A 22724-nucleotide genomic window follows, 5' to 3' on the forward strand; every position below is an offset into this window, starting at 1 on the left:
AGAGCAGAGAGAAGGCAGCGAGCCAAAGAGAGGGCAGGCTGCAGCGCCGCGCTCCCCTAAAAGTAGTGCTCCCCGTGAGGGCACTGAGGCTGAGATACCCACCAGAGTGACGGCTGGATGTGAGGGTGTAGACTCGGAAGCCTCCTGAATCAGAGACAGTGACTGTGCAGCCCTGGTGACTGCCCAGTGTGTGTGTGACATCGTTACTACAGAGAAACTGCCAGGCTAACATACAGAGAACGAGACTGTGCTACTTCCTGATTTCAGTTTCACGTTGAAGATAAAAGTCTTAACCCCGGAGTTTCCAGGAAACAGAGAAGAGACTTCTATTCCCTGGTCCCCACAGTATCAGTACAGAGACTGTGATTCTTGGTGAGAGACTTAACAGTGTGGAGCCCCTGATTCCTGGCTGTGCTGTAAAAGCTAAAGACTTCATCTTGTGAGTACATGAAAGCGGACTCTGCTGGTGACTGTACCCACGCTGGAATTAGGACCCTCCAGTCAGGACCTCCCTGGACTGATAAGTTATATGAACACTCTTTAACCCTTTTGTTCTCGCTTAACTGTTTTACTGTTTGATTTACCTCTATTAACCCCCTGTTTACTCCCTGCGAGGAGAATCTTACTCCTGTTAATAAATTCCCCTCAACAGTTGGTCTGTCTGTTCCGTGGTGACATACTCAACCCTGCACTCCATTACATGGTGTCTGCAGTCGCTCTGAGGTACAGAGAGCCGATTAATTGCCCAGCTTGAACCTTAACACAGATAGTCGAGCAGTCAGTGGGGTCATCTTCTCCAGTATTGCCCGATCTTTGTGTAAGTTTAAAGAAGTTGTCCACTACTATAACCTTTTTTTTTTTTTTCATAAATCTTGCCATTATGTGCCACTGAAAACATCCACTGCGTTTATTTTAGCAATATTATCTTTTATCATGCTGTAGCAGCACATCTTTAGTGTTGGATCCAGCTCTCATGGGGTTAATCGACAACTTCCTTTCTCCTGACTTACTGTGCCCTAATACTACAAGTTCCATGATGCATTGCACTCGCCTGTAACTCTGCACCTGGCACACCCACTCCAAAACACACCCCAACCCCTCCCTCCTCTCCCCCCTCTATCTTCAGAAAGATTTGTGATGTCATTTCTGTCCAACCTCCTCTTTTACATTTGTCCAACCCACACTCCATTACACACAGATAGATGGATAGATGGATAGATAGATAAAAAATAGATAGATAGATAGATAGATGAATACATACAGATATGTCTATATATCTATTTCCATAGCTATGTCCATATCCATGTTTCTAAACCCCTTCACCCCTGGAGCTTTTTTCGTTTATCGCTCCCCTCCTTTCCAGAGCCATAATTTTTCCGTCAATATGGCCATGTGGGGGCTTATCTTTTGCGGGACAAGTTCTACTTATGAACGACACCATTGGTTTTACCATGTCGTGTAACAGAAAATGTGAAAAAAATTCAACGTGCAATGAAATTGCAAAAAACTGCAATCCCACACTTGTTTTTTGCTTGGCTTTTTTGCCAGGTTCACTAAATGCTAAGGCTGTGTGCACACGTTGCGGATTTGATTGCAGATCTGCAGGGTTTTTTGCCGCACAGAATTGCATCAAATCCGCAGTGTAGTGCATAACCAATGTAAGTCTATGGGAGCCGCAGACTTGTGCACATGCTGCGGAAAAGGCCGCACCGAAACGCAGCTTTTTTTTCTCGCAGCATGTCACTTCTTTTGTGCGGAACTGCAGCGTTTCTGCACCTCTAGACTTTCATTGAGTCGGGCACATCCGCAGCAAAACCGCAGATGTAAAAAAGATCTGAAGTTTAGATGCAGATGTGGGTTCGAGAAGCACTGCAGCTCGGGAGGAGGGAAGTGTGTGGGCGGAATGTGGGCGGTGACGGTGTGCGTGTGTGTGTGCTGGGTCTGCAGGCTGTTCTGATGTGTGCGGGGTCTGCGGGCTGTTCGGGTGTGTGCGGCGCTGTGCGGGTGTGTGCGGGACTGTTCAGGTGTGTGCGGGCTGTGCAGGGGGTCTTTTGGGGTGTGTGTGCAGGCATCATCCGATGGGACTACAAGTACGCAGCATCCAATCTGCAGCTCATTCGGATGTAATCCGGACAGTGGACACACACCCTACGCTATCCATACATCTATCAATAGATATATCTATCCAGATATACCTATAGATAGATATATGAATAGACAGATGTATACATCTATAGATCTATCTATTAGTGTTGAGCGATATCGTCCGATACTTGAAAGTATCGGTATCGGATAGTATCGGCCGATACCCAAAAAATATCGGATATCGCCGATACCGATACCCGATACCAATGCATTTCAATGGGACGCAAAGTATCGGAATGGTTCCCAGGGTCTGAAGGAGATCCAGGGGCCGCCGGAGAGGTGAGTATATGGATATATATGGATATACTCACCTCTCCGGCGGCCCCTGGACCTTACCGCTGTAACCGGGAGCCTCCGTTCCTAAGAATGAGCCCGTGAAGGACCTTCGATGACGTCTCGGCTGACGTCGCGGCTTCTGATTGGTCGCGTGAGCGGTCACATGAGCGGTCACGCGACCAATCAGAAGCCGCGACGTCATCGAAGGCCCTTCACGCGCTCATTCTTAGGAACGGAGGCTCCCGGTTACAGCGGTAAGATCCAGGGGACACCGGAGAGGTGAGTATATTCATATTTTTTATTTTAATTCTTTATTTTACACATGAATATGGTTCCGATACCGATTCCCGATACCACAAAAGTATCGGAACTCGGTATCGAAATTCCGATACCGCAAGTATCGGCCGATACCCGATACTTGCGGTATCGGAATGCTCAACACTACTATCTATATGTAGATCTGTCTATCCATTTCATCTATCATCTATATGTCTATCTGTGTCTGTAATGGAGTGTGGGTTGGACAAATGTAAAAGAGGAGGTTGGACAATAATGACATCACAAATCTTTTTTTTTTTTTGTTCAATAATACATCTTTATTTACCTTTCCAAAACGCAGAAAAATCGGGCAAAAACCGCACCAAAAGTGAATTAATAAATGCATTAAAACCGTGCAAAAAACTGCATCAAAACCGCACCAAAACTGCAAAACTGCACCAGGTTTTGATGCAGTTTTTGGTGCAGTTTTGATGCTTTTTTTGGTGCAGTTTATGCGTGATTTTAATGCCGTTTTTGGAAATAAATAAACGTAAAATGTGCATGATTTGAATGGAAACATGCATGAAAAAACGGATTCCAAGGCCGGATTCATCATTTCACATTTCAGTTTCATACGTTTTTTGCCGGATCCGTCGTTGTGCGTTTTTTCGCCGGACAGAAAAAATGTTCCTCTGTATGTGTTTTCCGTCCGGCGGAAACAGCCTTTTTGACGGATCCGGCAATAAACGGATGAAACGTGTGGCCATCAAGCGCAATCCGGCGCTAATACAACTCAAAGAGAAAAAAACGGATCCGGCGGAAAAAAATTTATCTATTTTTTTCAAAACTCTCCGGATTGTGCCTCACGGCAAAAACCTGATGTGAAAGCAGCCAAATATATGGATAGAAACATCTATGTATCTATAGATATATCTATCTATAAATATATCTATAGATAGATATAGCCATAGATATATAATAGAAAGGCCGATGTTTCTAAGGCTACTTTCACACTTGCGTTTTTAGCAATCCGTCTTTTTGTGAAAAAAACGGATCCTGCAAATGTGCTCGCAGGATGCGTTTTTTACCCATAGACTTATATTAGTGACGGATAGCGACGGATGGCCACACGTCGCGTCCGTCGTGCAACGGATGCGTCGTGTTTTGGTGGACCGTTGGGACGAAAAAACGTTCAAGTGAAAGTTTTTTTGTCTGTCGCGTCCGCTATTTTCTACCGCGCATGCGCGGCCAAAACTACGCCCCCTCCTCCCTGGACTTCAGAATGGGCAGCGGATGCGTTGAAAAACTGCATCCGCTGCCCACGACGTGCACAAATTTCACAACGTGCGTCAGTACGTAGGCCCGACGCATAGCGATGGACCCATACTGACGCAAGGGTGAAATAGGCCTTTATGAGCGTTTAATTTAATTAAAAAAAACTGAAAAAAACGGCGTGGGCTTCCGCGCAATTTTCTGCGCCAGAGGGGGAAAGCCGACGGCCGGGGGCCAATATTTGTAGCCTGCTATGAATATCAGCCCGCAGCTGTCTGCGTAGCCTTTACTGGCTATTAAAATAGGGGGACCCCCCAAAAAAAATGACGTGAGGTCCCCCTATATTTTATAGCCAGAAAGGCTACACAGACAGCTGTGGGCTGATATTCATAGCCTAGAGAGGGGCCATGGATATTGGTCCCCCCTCCCCCCTGGCTACAAATACCAGTCTGCAGCCGCCCCAGAAAAGATGCGCCAATTCCAGCACTTAGCCCCTCTCTTCCCACTCCCGTGTAGCGGTGGGATATGGGGTAATAAGGGGTTAATGTCACCTTGCTATTGTAAGGTGACATTAAGCCGGGTTAATAACGGAGAGGCGTCAATAAGACGCCTATCCATTAGTAATCCAATACTAATAAAGGGTTAATAAAACACACACACATTAGAAAAAAGTATTTTAATATTCTTCATTTCACCATACTTACCATACTTCAGCGCCTGCAAAAAACGTAAAATAATAAACCGCATACTACCTGTCCACCGTAGTCCAATTATTAACGAGTGTCCCACAACGATCTCCCCTATAGAACAGTGACAGCGGGTGATGTCACTGCTCTATAGGACCCTCAGTGACACACTGACAGGAGACAATGGCTCCTGCAGTGCATCACTGAGGTTACCTGAGTTCAAAGTGTCACTTTATGGCAATTGCTGCCTGGAAAAATTTCTCAACAGCAATGCCATAAAGTGAGACTAGGGACTATTTTCTCACAGGGGCGTAGGAACACATTGTGGGGAATACATTGTGGAAGGATACCTACCTCCCCTCATTGTGTTCCTGGAGCCCCTGGCGAGCAGTCGCATCAGCAGATGCTCCTGCTCTCCACGGGAGATCGTCGTGGGACACTCGTTTTAATTGGATTTCTGCGGATCAGGGAGTATATTGGTTGTTTATTATTTTAATATTTTTTACAGATGACAATGGCTTCGGGGAACAAAGTGACAAGTGATGGTGAGTATGTACTCTGTGTTACATGTACTGTATGTATGTTGTATGTATGTACTGTATGTACGTACTGTATGTGGCATGTTGCATGTCACATGTTGCATGATGCTGCATGTCATTGCATGTCGCATGCAGCATGACGCATGTCATTGCATGGTGCATGTCGCAATGTGTCACATGGTGCATGTCGTCGCATTGTGCATGTCATATGTCGCATGTTGCATGTCGTCGCATGGTGCATGTCGCATGGTGCATGTCGTCGCATGTTGCATGTTGTCGCATGTCGTCGCATGGTGCATGTCGACGCATGGTGTATGTTGTAGCATGTCGCCGCATGGTGCATGTCGTCGCATGGTGCATGTTGTCGCATGGTGCATGTCGCATCTTGTCGCATGTTGTCGCATGGTGCATGTCGCATGTTGTCGCATGGTGCATGTCGTCGGTCGTCACATGGGGCATGTCACATGTCACATGATGCATGTCGTCACATGGTGCATGTCGTATGTTGCATGTTGTCACGTCGTCACATGTTGCATGTCATTGCATGTCGTATGTTGCATGTTGTCACATGTTGTTACATGTCACATGGTGTGTGTTGTATGTATGTATGTATCTATGTACTGTATATGTGTATTTTTTTTTTTTACATTCAACACATTAGCCGGATGATGGGACTACTACTGTCCCATAATTGGCTAATGTGTCACTCACTGTCACTGTAGCAGGCAGAGCCCGATGGGACTTGTAGTCCCATTAGACGATGCCTGCACACAGACACACACACACACAGACACACACACATCCCAGAGACCACCCCACCCCCCACAGCAGACCCAGCACATACAGTAGAGCCCCGGCGCCGGCCCCCACATACCGGCGCCGGCACACAGAGCCCCGGCGCCGGCACGCAGAGCCCCGGCGCGCACATACCGGCCCCCACATACTCGCGCCGGCACGTAGAAGAGCCCCGGCGCCGGCCCCCACCCCCACATACCGGCGCCGGCCCGCAGAGCACTGGCGCCGGCACGCACATACAGACCCCAGCACCCGCACAATTAGATTCCCTGCCAAGCCCCGCCCGCCCCCAGCACAGCCCCGCCCGCCCCTAGCACAGCCCCGCCCACCTCCAGCACAGCCCCGCAGGCAGCCACCAGCCCCGCCCACAGCCCAGTCACTCTTGATGAATGACTGCTGACTGTGAGGCTGGCTCACGCCTGCTGCTGACGTCACGTCAGTTTCCAGAGTCTGGAAATTGACGTGACGTCGGCGGAAATAAGCGGCGGCTGCAGCCTGGTGGTCACGTGACCCGGACTCAGCCGCCGACATAGCGCCGCTCACAGGCGAAAACGGCAACGGAAGGTGTTTGCACAATTCATCAGGGGCCCCGGGGGGATACATTGGGGGGTTAATTGAAAGTAGTGGACAACCCCTTTAAGCTGCAGTCATAATTCACAGTCCCGAGGCGACTGCACAAAGCTGTATACAAGATCATAGGCTGATTGCTTCTGAGCCTGGCTGCATCATACACTGCACGTATATAAATACATATATAGTGCCATACATTATATTATGTATGTCCTGTAGCCTGATTCGGGAGTGAGCAGTCAGTGCATATATCATAGTACATACAGTGTATAGGAGAATATGTCACTGACATATCCTATACTATGTGCACAGCCATCGGATGTTATAAACAGGGTAATATGTGATGCTATAAAATCTGATGTCTGTAGTCATAGTGTTATATTGGGTCACTAACCTGAGAGGGGAAGTGATAGAGCAGTTGTTAGTACTGGGTTCCTATAGGTATAGGTTACTAGACCTGGCCCATTCTCATGTCTTGGGTAGGCATCTGGGAGTAGACAAAACTCAAGAGTGGGTCCTTCGGAGGTTCTACTGTCCTGGATGTCACTGAGACATTGCTAATTTCTACCGATCCTGCCCTACCTGTCAGCTAACTGCTCCCGTATTACACTTCCGCAGTCTCTAAGTGCTGCTGCCTGTTATAGAGGTCCCATGTGACCGAATTGCCACAGACCTTGTAGGGCCCCTAGTTAAGTCCGCCAGGGGTCACCAATACATCCTGGTGGTGATTCACTATGTATCACGGCACCCGGAGGCAATATAACTGAGAAACTCCTCCGCCAGAAGTATAGCCCGAGAGCTAGTCCATATATTCTCGTGGACGGGCATGCGAAAGGAGATACTGACAAACCAAGGAACTCCTTTTAAGTCCAAAGAGATGAGGGAGAAGTGTAAGGCTCTTCACATTACAGAACTCAGGAAGTCAGTGTGCCATCCGCAGACAGACGGCCTGGTAGAAAGGATCAACAAGACCCTAAAGTCCATGCTTAAGAAGGTCATGGAGAAGGATGGCCAAGACTGCGATTGCCTACTCCCGTACTTGTTATTCTTTATTAGGGAGGTTCTGCAGGCCTCTACGGGGTTCTCACCGTTCAACCTGCTATACGGACAGCACCGTCAGGGACTTCTGGACATTACAAAGGAGACCTAGGAAGTGGAGGTTACACTACACCGCAGCATCGTCGGGCATGTAGCCTAGATGCGAGACTGGATAGCGATGGTGATGCCAATTGGGAAAGAGAGCCTCCTTCAAACACAAAAGGCCCAGGCAAGGGTCTACAATCGGACATCAAGGTTAAAACAGTTTAGCCTTGTGGACCGGGTGTTTGTGTTGAACCCCACGATGGAAAGTAAAATTCTGGCCAAGTGGCAAGGGTCATATGAGGTGGTCGAAAGCAAGGTCTATCAGCCAAGGAGAAAAACGCCATACCAGGTGTACCACATCAATATGCTAAAACCGTGGCGAGACAGGATATCAGTGGAAGCATTGTGCCTGGGGGCCAGTCCTAAAGCCAAGGTCGAGGTTGTCATAGGGGCAGAGACACTGTCCCCAGCCTAGAAACAACAGTGTCGAGAGCTGCTTCAGCCAAACCGAGACCTGTTTTTCGAGTTACCTGGACATACGCAGATTTTTGAGCATGAGATCTTGTTGGAACCGCATGTGTGGGTGAACTAAAAGCCCTATTGAATTTGTGAAGCCGGCCAGGATGTGATTTCGGAGGAGGTAAGGAGACTGTTGAACCTGGGCATCATCGAGGAGTCAAAGAGTGGTTGGTCCAGCCTGTCTGTCCTTGCGCCAAAGTCAGATGGAGAGTGGCATTTCTGTAATGACTACAGAAAGCTGACTGAGGTGTCTAAATTCAGCACATATCCTAGCCTAGGGTCGATGAACTCAATGGGTCAGCCAGATACATCACCACCCTCAACCTGACAAAAGGGCACTGGCGAATCTTCCTGTCTCAAAGTGCCAAGGAGAAGACTGCCTTCTTGACACCTAACAGTTGCTTCCAGTATACCAGGATGCCGATCGGCCTGCAGGGAGCCTGTTGTGAATTAGACTTTTTTGGCTCCCTCTTGTGGTCACTAGTGATATGACTCTGGGATTGTCTTTCCTCAGTTTGGCACCACCTGGGTCGTTAGTCCAGGGGTGTTGCTATATGAACTTCCTGAATTCTCAGTCTGGTGCCTGGCATCGTTGTAATCAGTTCTTTCTGTTTGCTCCTGTCTGCTGGTTTTGGTTCTTGCAAAATTAAGCTAAGTCCTGCTTCCTTGTTTCTTGGTTATTTGTATTGCTCTTATTTTTTGTCCAGCTTGTACTAAATGTGATTTCTGATTTTGCTGGAAGCTCTAGGGGGCTGGTATTCTCCCCCCGGGCCGTTAGACGGTTCGGGGGTTCTTGAATATCCAGCGTGGATATTTTTGATAGGGTTTTTGCTGACCGTATAAGTCATCTTACTATATTCTGCTATTAGTCAGTGGGCCTCTCTTTGCTAAATACCTAGTTCATTCTTACGTTTGTCTTTTCTTCTTACCTCACCGTTATTATTTGTTGGGGGCTTGTATCCAACTTTTGGGGTCTTTTCTCTGGAGGCAAGAAAGGTCTATCTTTTCCCTTCTAGGGTTAGTTAGTTCTCCGGCTGGCGCGAGACGTCTAGAACCAACGTAGGCACGTTCCCCGGCTGCTGCTATTTGTGGTGCTAGGATTAGATATACGGTCAGCCCAGTTACCACTGCCCTATGAGCTGTTTTTTTGTGTTTGCAGACTTGGTATTTATTTCTGTGACCCTCTGCCATTGGGGTCATAACAGTATGCCAGGCCAAAGTTGAATGTTTAATGCATTGCAGAAGTGGGATAATAAGAAAGGAAATTCTGAGTGTTTTTTTTTTTTTTTTCCTCTTTCTTCCTCCCCTTTACCTCTGAGTGGCTTGAGCTTGCTGCAGACATGAATGACCAGACCTTGATTACAAGTGTGGACCAGCTTGCTGCTCGTGTGCAGGGCATACAAGATTTTGTTACCAGTAGTCCTATGTCTGAACCTAAAATACCTATTCCTGAACTGTTCTCTGGAGACCGATTTAAGTTTAGGAATTTCAGGAATAATTGTAAATTGTTTCTATCTCTGAGACCCCGTTCATCTGGAGATTCAGCTCAGCAAGTTAAAATTGTTATCTCTTTCTTACGGGGCGACCCTCAGGATTGGGCCTTCTCGCTAGCGCCAGGAGATCCGGCATTGGCAAATATTGATGCGTTTTTTCTGGCGCTCGGATTGCTTTACGAGGAACCCAATCTTGAAATTCAGGCAGAAAAAGCCTTGCTGGCTAGGGTTGAGCGAAACGGGTCGATCATTTTCAAAAGTCGCCGACTTTTGGCTAAGTCGGCGTCTCATGAAACCCGATCCGACCCCTGTGCTTGTCGGCCATGCGGTACGCGACTTTCGCGCCAAAGTCGCGTTTCAATGACGCGAAAAGCGCCATTTCTCAGCCAATGAAGGTGAACGCAGAGTGTGGGCAGCGTGATGACATAGATCCTGGTCCCCACCATCTTAGAGAAGGGCATTGCAGTGATTGGCTTGCTGTCTGCGGCGTCACAGGGGCTATAAAGGGGCGTTCCCGCCGACCGCCATCTTACTGCTGCTGATCTGAGCTTAGGGACAGGTTGCTGCCGCTTCATCAGAAGCAGGGAGAGCGTTAGGCAGGGTCCACTAACCACCAAACCGCTTGTGCTGCAGCGATTTCCACTGTCCAACACCACCTTCGGTGTGCAGGGACTGTGGAAGCTATTTTTTTTTTTTTTTCCCCTCAGCGCTGTAGCTCATTGGGCTGCCCTAGAAGGCTCCGTGATAGCTGTATTGCTGTGTGTACGCCACTGTGGAAACCAACTGCTTTTTTCAAAGCACATATCCTCTTGTTCCTTCCTTTCTGCACAGCTATCTTTTCTGTTTTTCCACACTTTTTATTTAATTTGTGCATCAGTCCACTCCTATTGCTGCCTGCCATACCTGGCTTACATTACTGCAGGGAGATAGTAATTGTAGGACAGTTTTTTTTTTTTTTTTGTTTTTTTTTTTTGTGGGAGATTAAGATTGGCATTTCTGCTACAGTGCCATCCCTGTGTGTGCCATCTCTCACTGAGTGGGCCATAGAAAGCCTATTTATTTTTTCCGTGATTTGTGTTCTAAAATCTACCTCAACACAAAAACAGTACATCAATCAGTGGGAGAAAAATATTGGCCTCAGTCAGGGCTTGTGTGCCACTGCTGTGTGTGCTATCTCTCATTCAGTGGGCTATAGCAAGCCTATTTTTTTTTTTTTTTTTTAATATTATTTGGTTTCTAATTCTCCCTGAAAAAAAAAAAAAAAACCTAAAAAAACAGTGGGAGAATAATATTGCCCTTTCAGCTTGTGTGCCAGTCTTGACTCCTGGGTGTGCCACCTCTCTCCCTCTCATTCAGTGGGCCATAGAAAGCCTATTTATTTTTTTTTTTAAATATTATTGGGTTTCTAAAGTCTCCCTGAAAAAACAAAAAATACATAAAAAAACAGTGGGAGAGTAATATTGCCCTTTCAGCTTGTGTGCCAGTCTTGACTCCTGGGTGTGCCACCTCTCTCCCTTTCATTCAGTGGGCCATAGAAAGCCTATTTTTTTTTTCCGTGATTTGTGTTCTAAAATCTACCTCAACACAAAAACACTACATCAATCAGTGGGAGAAAAATATTGGCCTCAGTCAGGGCTTGTGTGCCACTGCTGTGTGTGCTATCTCTCATTCAGTGGGCTATAGCAAGCCTATTTTTTTTTTTTTTTTTTTTTTTAATATTATTTGGTTTCTAAAGTCTCCCTGAAAAAAAAAAAAAAACATAAAAAAACAGTGGGAGAGTAATATTGCCCTTTCAGCTTGTGTGCCAGTCTTGACTCCTGGGTGTGCCACCTCTCTCCCTTTCATTCAGTGGGCCATAGAAAGCCTATTTATTTTTTGGTTTTTTTAATATTATTTGGTTTCTAAAGTCTCCCTGAAAATAAAAAAAAAAAATACATAAAAAAACAGTGGGAGAGTAATATTGCCATTTCAGCTTGTGTGCCAGTCTTGACTCCTGGGTGTGCCACCTCTCTCCCTCTCATTCAGTGGGCCATAGAAAGCCTTGTTTTTTTGTTTTTTTTTTAATATTATTTGGTTTCTAAAGTCTCCCTGAAAATAAAAAAAAAAAACATAAAAAAACAGTGGGAGAGTAATATTGCCATTTCAGCTTGTGTGCCAGTCTTGACTCCTGGGTGTGCCACCTCTCTCTCTAATTGTGGGCCATAGAAAGCCTATTTATTTTTTGGTTTTTTTAATATTATTTGGTTTCTAAAGTCTCCCTGAAAATAAAAAAAAAAAATACATAAAAAAACAGTGGGAGAGTAATATTGCCATTTCAGCTTGTGTGCCAGTCTTGACTCCTGGGTGTGCCACCTCTCTCCCTCTCATTCAGTGGGCCATAGAAAGCCTTGTTTTTTTGTTTTTTTTTTAATATTATTTGGTTTCTAAAGTCTCCCTGAAAATAAAAAAAAAAAACATAAAAAAACAGTGGGAGAGTAATATTGCCATTTCAGCTTGTGTGCCAGTCTTGACTCCTGGGTGTGCCACCTCTCTCTCTAATTGTGGGCCATAGAAAGCCTATTTATTTTTTGGTTTTTTTAATATTATTTGGTTTCTAAAGTCTCCCTGAAAATAAAAAAAAAAAATACATAAAAAAACAGTGGGAGAGTAATATTGCCCTTTCAGCTTGTGTGCCAGTCTTGACTCCTGGGTGTGCCACCTCTCTCCCTTTCATTCAGTGGGCCATAGAAAGCCTATTTATTTTTTGGTTTTTTTAATATTATTTGGTTTCTAAAGTCTCCCTGAAAATAAAAAAAAAAAATACATAAAAAAACAGTGGGAGAGTAATATTGCCCTTTCAGCTTGTGTGCCAGTCTTGACTCCTGGGTGTGCCACCTCTCTCCCTCTCATTCAGTGGGCCATAGAAAGCCTTGTTTTTTTGTTTTTTTTTTAATATTATTTGGTTTCTAAAGTCTCCCTGAAAATAAAAAAAAAAAACATAAAAAAACAGTGGGAGAGTAATATTGCCATTTCAGCTTGTGTGCCAGTCTTGACTCCTGGGTGTGCCACCTCTCTCTCTAATTGTGGGCCATAGAAAGCCTATTTATTTTTTGGTTTTTTTAATATTATTTGGTTTCTAAAGTCTCCCTGAAAATAAAAAAAAAAAATACATAAAAAAACAGTGGGAGAGTAATATTGCCCTTTCAGCTTGTGTGCCAGTCTTGACTCCTGGGTGTGCCACCTCTCTCCCTTTCATTCAGTGGGCCATAGAAAGCCTATTTATTTTTTGGTTTTTTTAATATTATTTGGTTTCTAAAGTCTCCCTGAAAATAAAAAAAAAAAATACATAAAAAAACAGTGGGAGAGTAATATTGCCATTTCAGCTTGTGTGCCAGTCTTGACTCCTGGGTGTGCCACCTCTCTCCCTCTCATTCAGTGGGCCATAGAAAGCCTTGTTTTTTTGTTTTTTTTTAATATTATTTGGTTTCTAAAGTCTCCCTGAAAATAAAAAAAAAAAACATAAAAAAACAGTGGGAGAGTAATATTGCCATTTCAGCTTGTGTGCCAGTCTTGACTCCTGGGTGTGCCACCTCTCTCTCTAATTGTGGGCCATAGAAAGCCTATTTATTTTTTGGTTTTTTTAATATTATTTGGTTTCTAAAGTCTCCCTGAAAATAAAAAAAAAAAATACATAAAAAAACAGTGGGAGAGTAATATTGCCCTTTCAGCTTGTGTGCCAGTCTTGACTCCTGGGTGTGCCACCTCTCTCCCTTTCATTCAGTGGGCCATAGAAAGCCTATTTATTTTTTGGTTTTTTTAATATTATTTGGTTTCTAAAGTCTCCCTGAAAATAAAAAAAAAAAATACATAAAAAAACAGTGGGAGAGTAATATTGCCATTTCAGCTTGTGTGCCAGTCTTGACTCCTGGGTGTGCCACCTCTCTCCCTCTCATTCAGTGGGCCATAGAAAGCCTTGTTTTTTTGTTTTTTTTTAATATTATTTGGTTTCTAAAGTCTCCCTGAAAATAAAAAAAAAAAACATAAAAAAACAGTGGGAGAGTAATATTGCCATTTCAGCTTGTGTGCCAGTCTTGACTCCTGGGTGTGCCACCTCTCTCTCTAATTGTGGGCCATAGAAAGCCTATTTATTTTTTGGTTTTTTTAATATTATTTGGTTTCTAAAGTCTCCCTGAAAATAAAAAAAAAAAATACATAAAAAAACAGTGGGAGAGTAATATTGCCCTTTCAGCTTGTGTGCCAGTCTTGACTCCTGGGTGTGCCACCTCTCTCCCTTTCATTCAGTGGGCCATAGAAAGCCTATTTATTTTTTGGTTTTTTTAATATTATTTGGTTTCTAAAGTCTCCCTGAAAATAAAAAAAAAATACATAAAAAAACAGTGGGAGAGTAATATTGCCATTTCAGCTTGTGTGCCAGTCTTGACTCCTGGGTGTGCCACCTCTCTCTCTAGTTGTGGGCCATAGAAAGCCTTTTTATTTTTTTCCTTCATTTGTGTTTTAAAATCAACCTCAACACAAAAACACTACATCAATCAGTGGGAGAAAAATATTGGCCTCAGTCAGGGCTTGTGTGCCACTCCTGTGCGTGCCATCTCTCATTCAGTGGGCCATAGAAAGCCTTGTTTTTTTGTTTTTTTTTTAAATATTATTTGGTTTCTAAAGTCTCACAGAGAAAAAAAAAAAAATAAATTAGGTGGGAGATTAATATTGACATTAGTGCTTGAGTGACAGTCCTGCGTGTGTGTCATCTCTGTGATTTGGTGTCACAGAAAACAGAGTGTGTAACATTGTGCCTGATTTTCCTTGTGGTCTCACCAACCTGTTAAGGGATATTGAAATCATACTGAAGTTATAGCTCACCGTGTAAGTTGTTTGACAGCAACAAATAAAGTTAGTTTGGTTACGATTTTTAAACAATGAGGAAGTCTGGTGCAAGAGGTCGTCGTGGGCGTTCATTGTCAGCTGGTAATGATGGTAGTGGTAGTGGAGCATCAGGTGGTCGTGGGGATAAAAATATTCCACCTAAGTCTGGAGCTGTGGAGCCAGTTTCGTCGTCAGGCTACACAAGGCCTCGAACGCTCTCTTTTCTGGGAGTAGGAAAACCGCTTTTAAAGGCTGAGCAGCAACAGCAAGTTTTGGCTTACATTGCAGACTCAGCCTCTAGCTCTTTTGCCTCCTCTTCCGAAACTGGTAAATGTAAAAGCAGCGCGTCGCTTGTGGATGTTCACGGTCAGGGACAAGTCGCTTCCTTGTCCTCCTCAGCAAAAACTACAACAAGAGAGAAGGATGCAGCAGGCGACACAACGGGTCACTCCATGGAGCTCTTTACACATACCGTCCCTGGCTTAGAAAGTGAAACATTTAACAGGCCATGCCCATTACAAGTAGATTCTGACATGGAGTGCACTGATGCACAGCCACAGCCAGAGTACTATGCTGCTCCTTTGACTCAGACCACCACATTGCCCTCTCAGGGTACAGATCCACAATCAGACCCTGATGAGACTATGTTGCCCCGCCACGAACGCTATACCACCGACCGACACAGTGACACAGACGAAGTTGCACACGAGCTCGAAGAGGAGGTAATAGATGACCCAGTTATTGACCCCGATTGGCAGCCATTGGGGGAACAGGGTGCAGGCGGCAGTAGTTCAGAAGCGGAGGTGGAGGAGGGGCCGCAGCAGGCATCAACATCGCAACAGGTTCCATCTGCCGGGCCCGTATCTGGCCCAAAACGCGTGTCAAAGCCAAAACCTGTTGGAGGACAGCGTGGCCATCCGGTTAAAGCTCAGTCTGCAATCCCTGAAAAGGGATCCGAGTCTAGGAAGAGTGCAGTCTGGCATTTTTTTAAACAACATCCAACTGATCAGCGCAAAGTCATCTGTCAAAAATGTTCAACTAGCTTAAGCAGAGGTCAGAATCTGAAAAGTCTAAATACTAGTTGCATGCATAGACACTTAACCACCATGCATTTTCAAGCCTGGACTAACTACCAAACGTCCCTTAAGGTTGTAGCACCCTCGGCCAATGAAGCTAGTCAGCAACGCAACATCCCTTCCGTCACTGTAAGGCCACCATTTTCCGCACCACCGGCAGTATCTGTGCAGGTTTCTTTGCCAGCCAAAAGCAGTCAGGGTCAGGGAATCACCAGTTTAGTAGGAGGAAATATTGCATCTAGGGCACCGGCGGAAACAATACCGTCTCCAACCGTCTCTCAGTCTGCCATGTACACCGGCACACCCGAAAGTTCCACGATCTCCTGCTCTCCAGTCCAGCTCACCCTACATGAGACTCTGGTTAGAAAAAGGAAGTACTTATCCTCGCATCCGCGTACACAGGGTTTTAACGCCCACATAGCTAGACTAATCTCGTTAGAGATGATGCCCTACCGTTTAGTTGAAAGCGAAGCTTTTAAAGCCCTGATGGAGAACGCTGAACCACGATACGAGCTACCTAGTCGACACTTTTTTTCCAGAAAAGCCATCCCAGCCCTGCACCAGCATGTTAAACAGCGCATCGTCCATGCACTTAGGCAATCTGTGAGTACAAAGGTGCACCTGACTACAGATGCATGGACCAGTAGGCATGGCCAGGGACGTTATGTGTCCATCACGGCACACTGGGTGAATGTGGTGGATGCAGGGTCCACAGGCGACATCAATTTAGGGACAGTTGTGCCTAGCCCACGGTCTAGGAAACAGTTGGCTGTAGGCGTTCGCACCCCCTCCTCCTCCTCCTCGTCCTCCTGCAGAAGCTACAGCTCTTCCACAGAACGCAGTCGGCCAACCACTCCATCGGCAGATGACACTGTTGCACACCAGTTGTCCCATTATGGGCCAGCTACTGCCAAGCGTCAGCAGGCTGTATTGGCTATGAAGTGTTTGGGCGACAACAGACACACCGCGGAAGTTCTGTCCGAGTTCTTGCAACAAGAAACGCAGTCGTGGCTGGGCACAGTAGATCTTGAGGCAGGCAAGGTAGTGAGTGATAACGGAAGGAATTTCATGGCTGCCATCTCCCTTTCCCAACTGAAACACATTCCTTGCCTGGCTCACACCTTAAACCTGGTGGTGCAGTGCTTATTGAAAACTTATCCTGGGTTCTCCGACCTGCTCCTCAAAGTGCGTGCACTTTGCTCACATATCCGACGTTCGCCTGTACACGCCAGCCGTATGCAGACCTATCAGCGGTCTTTGAACCTTCCCCAGCATCGCCTAATCATAGACGTTGCAACAAGGTGGAACTCAACACTGCACATGCTTCAGAGACTGTGCGAACAGAGGCGTGCTGTTATTTATTTGTGGGAGGATACACGGGCAGGCAGTAGGATGGCAGACATGGAGTTGTCAGGTGTGCAGTGGTCGAAGATACAAGACATGTGTCAAGTCCTTCAGTGTTTTGAGGAATGCACACGGCTGGTTAGTGCAGACAACGCCGTAATAAGCATGAGCATCCCCCTAATGCGTCTGCTGATGCAAAGTTTGACGCACATAAAGGAGCAGGCGTCTGCACCAGAGGAAGAGGGAAGCCTTGATGACAGTCAGCCATTGTCTGGTCAGGGCAGTGTACAGGACGAGGTAGCGGGCGAAGAGGAGGTGGAGGACGAGGAGGATGATGGGGATGAGTATATTTTTAATGCGGAAACTTTCACGGGGGCACAGGAAATTGGTTGCGTGTCACGGCCGGGTTCTGGTTTTTTGAGGGACACAAGTGACGTAGATTTGCCTGCAACTGCCCCTCAACCAATCACAACCGGAGATTTGACAACTGGAACTTTGGCCCACATGGCGGATTATGCCTTACGTATCCTAAAAAGGGACACACGCATTACGAAAATGATGAATGATGACGATTACTGGTTGGCCTGCCTCCTTGATCCACGCTATAAAGGCAAATTGCAAAATATTATGCCACATGAGAACTTGGAACTAATATTAGCAACCAAACAATCAACTCTTGTTGACCGTTTGCTTCAGGCATTCCCAGCACACAGCGCACGTGATCGTTCTCACACAAGCTCCAGGGGGCAGCAGACTAGGAGTGTTAGGGGTGCACACATCAGAAGTGGCGTTGGACAGAGGGGTTTTCTGACCAGGTTGTGGAGTGATTTTGCTATGACCGCAGACAGGACAGGTACTGCTGCATCAATTGAAAGTGACAGGAGACAACATTTGTCCAGTATGGTTACTAACTATTTTTCATCCCTTATCGATGTTCTCCCTCAACCGTCATTCCCATTTGATTACTGGGCCTCCAAATTAGACACCTGGCCAGAATTGGCAGAATATGCATTGCAGGAGCTTGCTTGCCCGGCAGCAAGTGTCCTATCAGAAAGAGTATTCAGTGCTGCAGGTTCAATATTAACCGAAAAAAGGACTCGTCTGGCTACCCAAAATGTTGACGATCTAACATTCATTAAAATGAACCACAACTGGATTTCGAAATCTTTTGCCCCACCTTGCCCGGCCGACACCTAGCTTTCCTATGAAAAGCTCTTGCCTGTGAATTACTTTTCTAATGTCTAATTTGCTGCAGCTGATTGTACAGCATACGACATGTTTACACCTCCCTAAATGGCAAAACTCCCCACACGGGGCCGTGGTATCGCGACTTGGCGCAAGCACCCGTGAGACTGCTGTTTGTCTGAAGAGGTGGGTGTGCTCGCTTTTGGTTGACGGCATTGCTACTGGGTCCCTCATAGTACAATGTAGTGTCTCTGGCGGTGGTGGTGCGCACCCAACGTCAGACACACCGTTGTAACATGAGGGGCCCTGGGGCGGTCCCGCCGGCCTCAAGAGAGTTCCCCCCTACCCCAGCTCAAAATGTGCTCTACCACGTGCAAAATTATGTCGCACAGCTCCACCAATCTTTAGTCTATTCGCTGACATCATTCAATGTCTGGCACTGACAATACAAATTTGTAGACATCTATGATGCAACTTAAAGTAGTCTGTGTCTGTGTCCTATATTGGCACCATTAAATAGTTACTGCCAAATTACAATGTCAGAAACTCAGTAGATGAGCCCACCCCTGTACCTAAGTATGCCACCTTTTTTTTTTGTTTTGGTTGTTTTGCGAGACATTAACATCTATTTATATTTTGGGAGTACTGGGACAGACACTCCTTGCACTACTCCTCCACTCACCACCAAGCTGCCTGTGTATCCATGTAACCGCTGTAAAACTGCCATGAGCCTATTGTTTGTTATTTTAGGCCTTTGATAGCCTGTCTGCGGTCCCTACTTTAAATACTCCTCCACTGACCACCAAGCTGCCTGCCCGTGTATCCATGTAACCGCTGTGAAACTGCCATGAGCCTATTGTTTGTTATGTTAGGCCTTTGATAGCCTGTCTGCGGTCCCTACTTTAAATACTCCTCCACTGACCAGACCACTGCTGCCCGTGTACCCCTGGAACCAATTATAAAGTGCCTACAGCCAGCCCATTTTCTTATGTTAGGCCTTTGAAGCCTGTCTGCGGTCCCTACTTTAAATACTCCTCCACTGACCAGACCACTGCTGCCCGTGTACCCCTGGAACCAATTATAAAGTGCCTACAGCCAGCCCATTTTCTTATGTTAGGCCTTTGAAGCCTTTCTGCGGTCCCTACTTTAAATACTCCTCCACTCACCACCACCAAGCTGCCTGCCCGTGTATCCATGTAACCGCTGTGAAACTGCCATGAGCCTATTGTTTGTTATTTTAGGCCTTTGATAGCCTGTCTGCGGTCCCTACTTTAAATACTCCTCCACTCACCACCAAGCTGCCTGTGTATCCATGTAACCGCTGTAAAACTGCCATGAGCCTATTGTTTGTTATTTTAGGCCTTTGATAGCCTGTCTGCGGTCCCTACTTTAAATACTCCTCCACTGACCAGACCACTGCTGCCCGTGTACCCCTGGAACCAATTATAAAGTGCCTACAGCCAGCCCATTTTCTTATGTTAGGCCTTTGAAGCCTTTCTGCGGTCCCTACTTTAAATACTCCTCCACTCACCACCACCAAGCTGCCTGCCCGTGTATCCATGTAACCGCTGTGAAACTGCCATGAGCCTATTGTTTGTTATTTTAGGCCTTTGATAGCCTGTCTGCGGTCCCTACTTTAAATACTCCTCCACTCACCACCAAGCTGCCTGTGTATCCATGTAACCGCTGTAAAACTGCCATGAGCCTATTGTTTGTTATTTTAGGCCTTTGATAGCCTGTCTGCGGTCCCTACTTTAAATACTCCTCCACTGACCAGACCACTGCTGCCCGTGTACCCCTGGAACCAATTATAAAGTGCCTACAGCCAGCCCATTTTCTTATGTTAGGCCTTTGAAGCCTTTCTGCGGTCCCTACTTTAAATACTCCTCCACTCACCACCACCAAGCTGCCTGCCCGTGTATCCATGTAACCGCTGTGAAACTGCCATGAGCCTATTGTTTGTTATTTTAGGCCTTTGATAGCCTGTCTGCGGTCCCTACTTTAAATACTCCTCCACTCACCACCAAGCTGCCTGCCCGTGTATCCATGTAACCGCTGTGAAACTGCCATCATGAGCCTATTGTTTGTTATGTTAGGCCTTTGATAGCCTGTCTGCGGTCCCTACTTTAAATACTCCTCCACTGACCAGACCACTGCTGCCCGTGTACCCCTGGAACCAATTATAAAGTGCCTACAGCCAGCCCATTTTCTTATGTTAGGCCTTTGATAGCCTGTCTGCGGTCCCTACTTTAAATACTCCTCCACTGACCACCAAGCTGCCTGCCCGTGTATCCATGTAACCGCTGTGAAACTGCCATGAGCCTATTGTTTGTTATGTTAGGCCTTTGATAGCCTGTCTGCGGTCCCTACTTTAAATACTCCTCCACTGATCAGACCACTGCTGCCCGTGTACCCCTGGAACCAATTATAAAGTGCCTACAGCCAGCCCATTTTCTTATGTTAGGCCTTTGAAGCCTGTCTGCGGTCCCTACTTTAAATACTCCTCCACTGACCAGACCACTGCTGCCCGTGTACCCCTGGAACCAATTATAAAGTGCCTACAGCCAGCCCATTTTCTTATGTTAGGCCTTTGAAGCCTTTCTGCGGTCCCTACTTTAAATACTCCTCCACTCACCACCACCAAGCTGCCTGCCCGTGTATCCATGTAACCGCTGTGAAACTGCCATGAGCCTATTGTTTGTTATTTTAGGCCTTTGATAGCCTGTCTGCGGTCCCTACTTTAAATACTCCTCCACTCACCACCAAGCTGCCTGTGTATCCATGTAACCGCTGTAAAACTGCCATGAGCCTATTGTTTGTTATTTTAGGCCTTTGATAGCCTGTCTGCGGTCCCTACTTTAAATACTCCTCCACTGACCAGACCACTGCTGCCCGTGTACCCCTGGAACCAATTATAAAGTGCCTACAGCCAGCCCATTTTCTTATGTTAGGCCTTTGAAGCCTGTCTGCGGTCCCTACTTTAAATACTCCTCCACTCACCACCACCAAGCTGCCTGCCCGTGTATCCATGTAACCGCTGTGAAACTGCCATGAGCCTATTGTTTGTTATTTTAGGCCTTTGATAGCCTGTCTGCGGTCCCTACTTTAAATACTCCTCCACTCACCACCAAGCTGCCTGCCCGTGTATCCATGTAACCGCTGTGAAACTGCCATCATGAGCCTATTGTTTGTTATGTTAGGCCTTTGATAGCCTGTCTGCGGTCCCTACTTTAAATACTCCTCCACTGACCAGACCACTGCTGCCCGTGTACCCCTGGAACCAATTATAAAGTGCCTACAGCCAGCCCATTTTCTTATGTTAGGCCTTTGATAGCCTGTCTGCGGTCCCTACTTTAAATACTCCTCCACTCACCACCAAGCTGCCTGCCCGTGTATCCATGTAACCGCTGTGAAACTGCCATGAGCCTATTGTTTGTTATGTTAGGCCTTTGATAGCCTGTCTGCGGTCCCTACTTTAAATACTCCTCCACTGACCAGACCACTGCTGCCCGTGTACCCCTGGAACCAATTATAAAGTGCCTACAGCCAGCCCATTTTCTTATGTTAGGCCTTTGAAGCCTGTCTGCGGTCCCTACTTTAAATACTCCTCCACTCACCACCACCAAGCTGCCTGCCCGTGTATCCATGTAACCGCTGTGAAACTGCCATGAGCCTATTGTTTGTTATTTTAGGCCTTTGATAGCCTGTCTGCGGTCCCTACTTTAAATACTCCTCCACTCACCACCAAGCTGCCTGCCCGTGTATCCATGTAACCGCTGTGAAACTGCCATCATGAGCCTATTGTTTGTTATGTTAGGCCTTTGATAGCCTGTCTGCGGTCCCTACTTTAAATACTCCTCCACTGACCAGACCACTGCTGCCCGTGTACCCCTGGAACCAATTATAAAGTGCCTACAGCCAGCCCATTTTCTTATGTTAGGCCTTTGATAGCCTGTCTGCGGTCCCTACTTTAAATACTCCTCCACTCACCACCAAGCTGCCTGCCCGTGTATCCATGTAACCGCTGTGAAACTGCCATGAGCCTATTGTTTGTTATGTTAGGCCTTTGATAGCCTGTCTGCGGTCCCTACTTTAAATACTCCTCCACTGACCAGACCACTGCTGCCCGTGTACCCCTGGAACCAATTATAAAGTGCCTACAGCCAGCCCATTTTCTTATGTTAGGCCTTTGAAGCCTGTCTGCGGTCCCTACTTTAAATACTCCTCCACTGACCAGACCACTGCTGCCCGTGTACCCCTGGAACCAATTATAAAGTGCCTACAGCCAGCCCATTTTCTTATGTTAGGCCTTTGAAGCCTTTCTGCGGTCCCTACTTTAAATACTCCTCCACTCACCACCACCAAGCTGCCTGCCCGTGTATCCATGTAACCGCTGTGAAACTGCCATGAGCCTATTGTTTGTTATTTTAGGCCTTTGATAGCCTGTCTGCGGTCCCTACTTTAAATACTCCTCCACTCACCACCAAGCTGCCTGCCCGTGTATCCATGTAACCGCTGTGAAACTGCCATGAGCCTATTGTTTGTTATTTTAGGCCTTTGATAGCCTGTGTGCGGTCCCTACTTTAAATACTCCTCCACTGACCAGACCACTGCTGCCCGTGT

At 46.3% G+C, this 22724-nt stretch overlaps 1 long non-coding RNA gene across 1 annotated transcript in view; it reads left to right on the forward strand.

The window, feature by feature from the left end:
• Positions 1-397: 397 nt before the first annotated feature.
• LOC143781662 (uncharacterized) overlaps positions 398-22724 on the forward strand; it is a 121832-nt gene continuing 99505 nt past the window's right edge. The window contains exon 1 of the long non-coding RNA XR_013216791.1: positions 398-439. This is a non-coding gene — a long non-coding RNA (uncharacterized LOC143781662). The remainder of the gene's footprint in view (positions 440-22724) is intronic.

This window comes from Ranitomeya variabilis, chromosome 6 (genome assembly GCF_051348905.1).
Source record: "Ranitomeya variabilis isolate aRanVar5 chromosome 6, aRanVar5.hap1, whole genome shotgun sequence".
Classification (NCBI taxonomy): Eukaryota; Metazoa; Chordata; class Amphibia; order Anura; family Dendrobatidae; genus Ranitomeya; species Ranitomeya variabilis.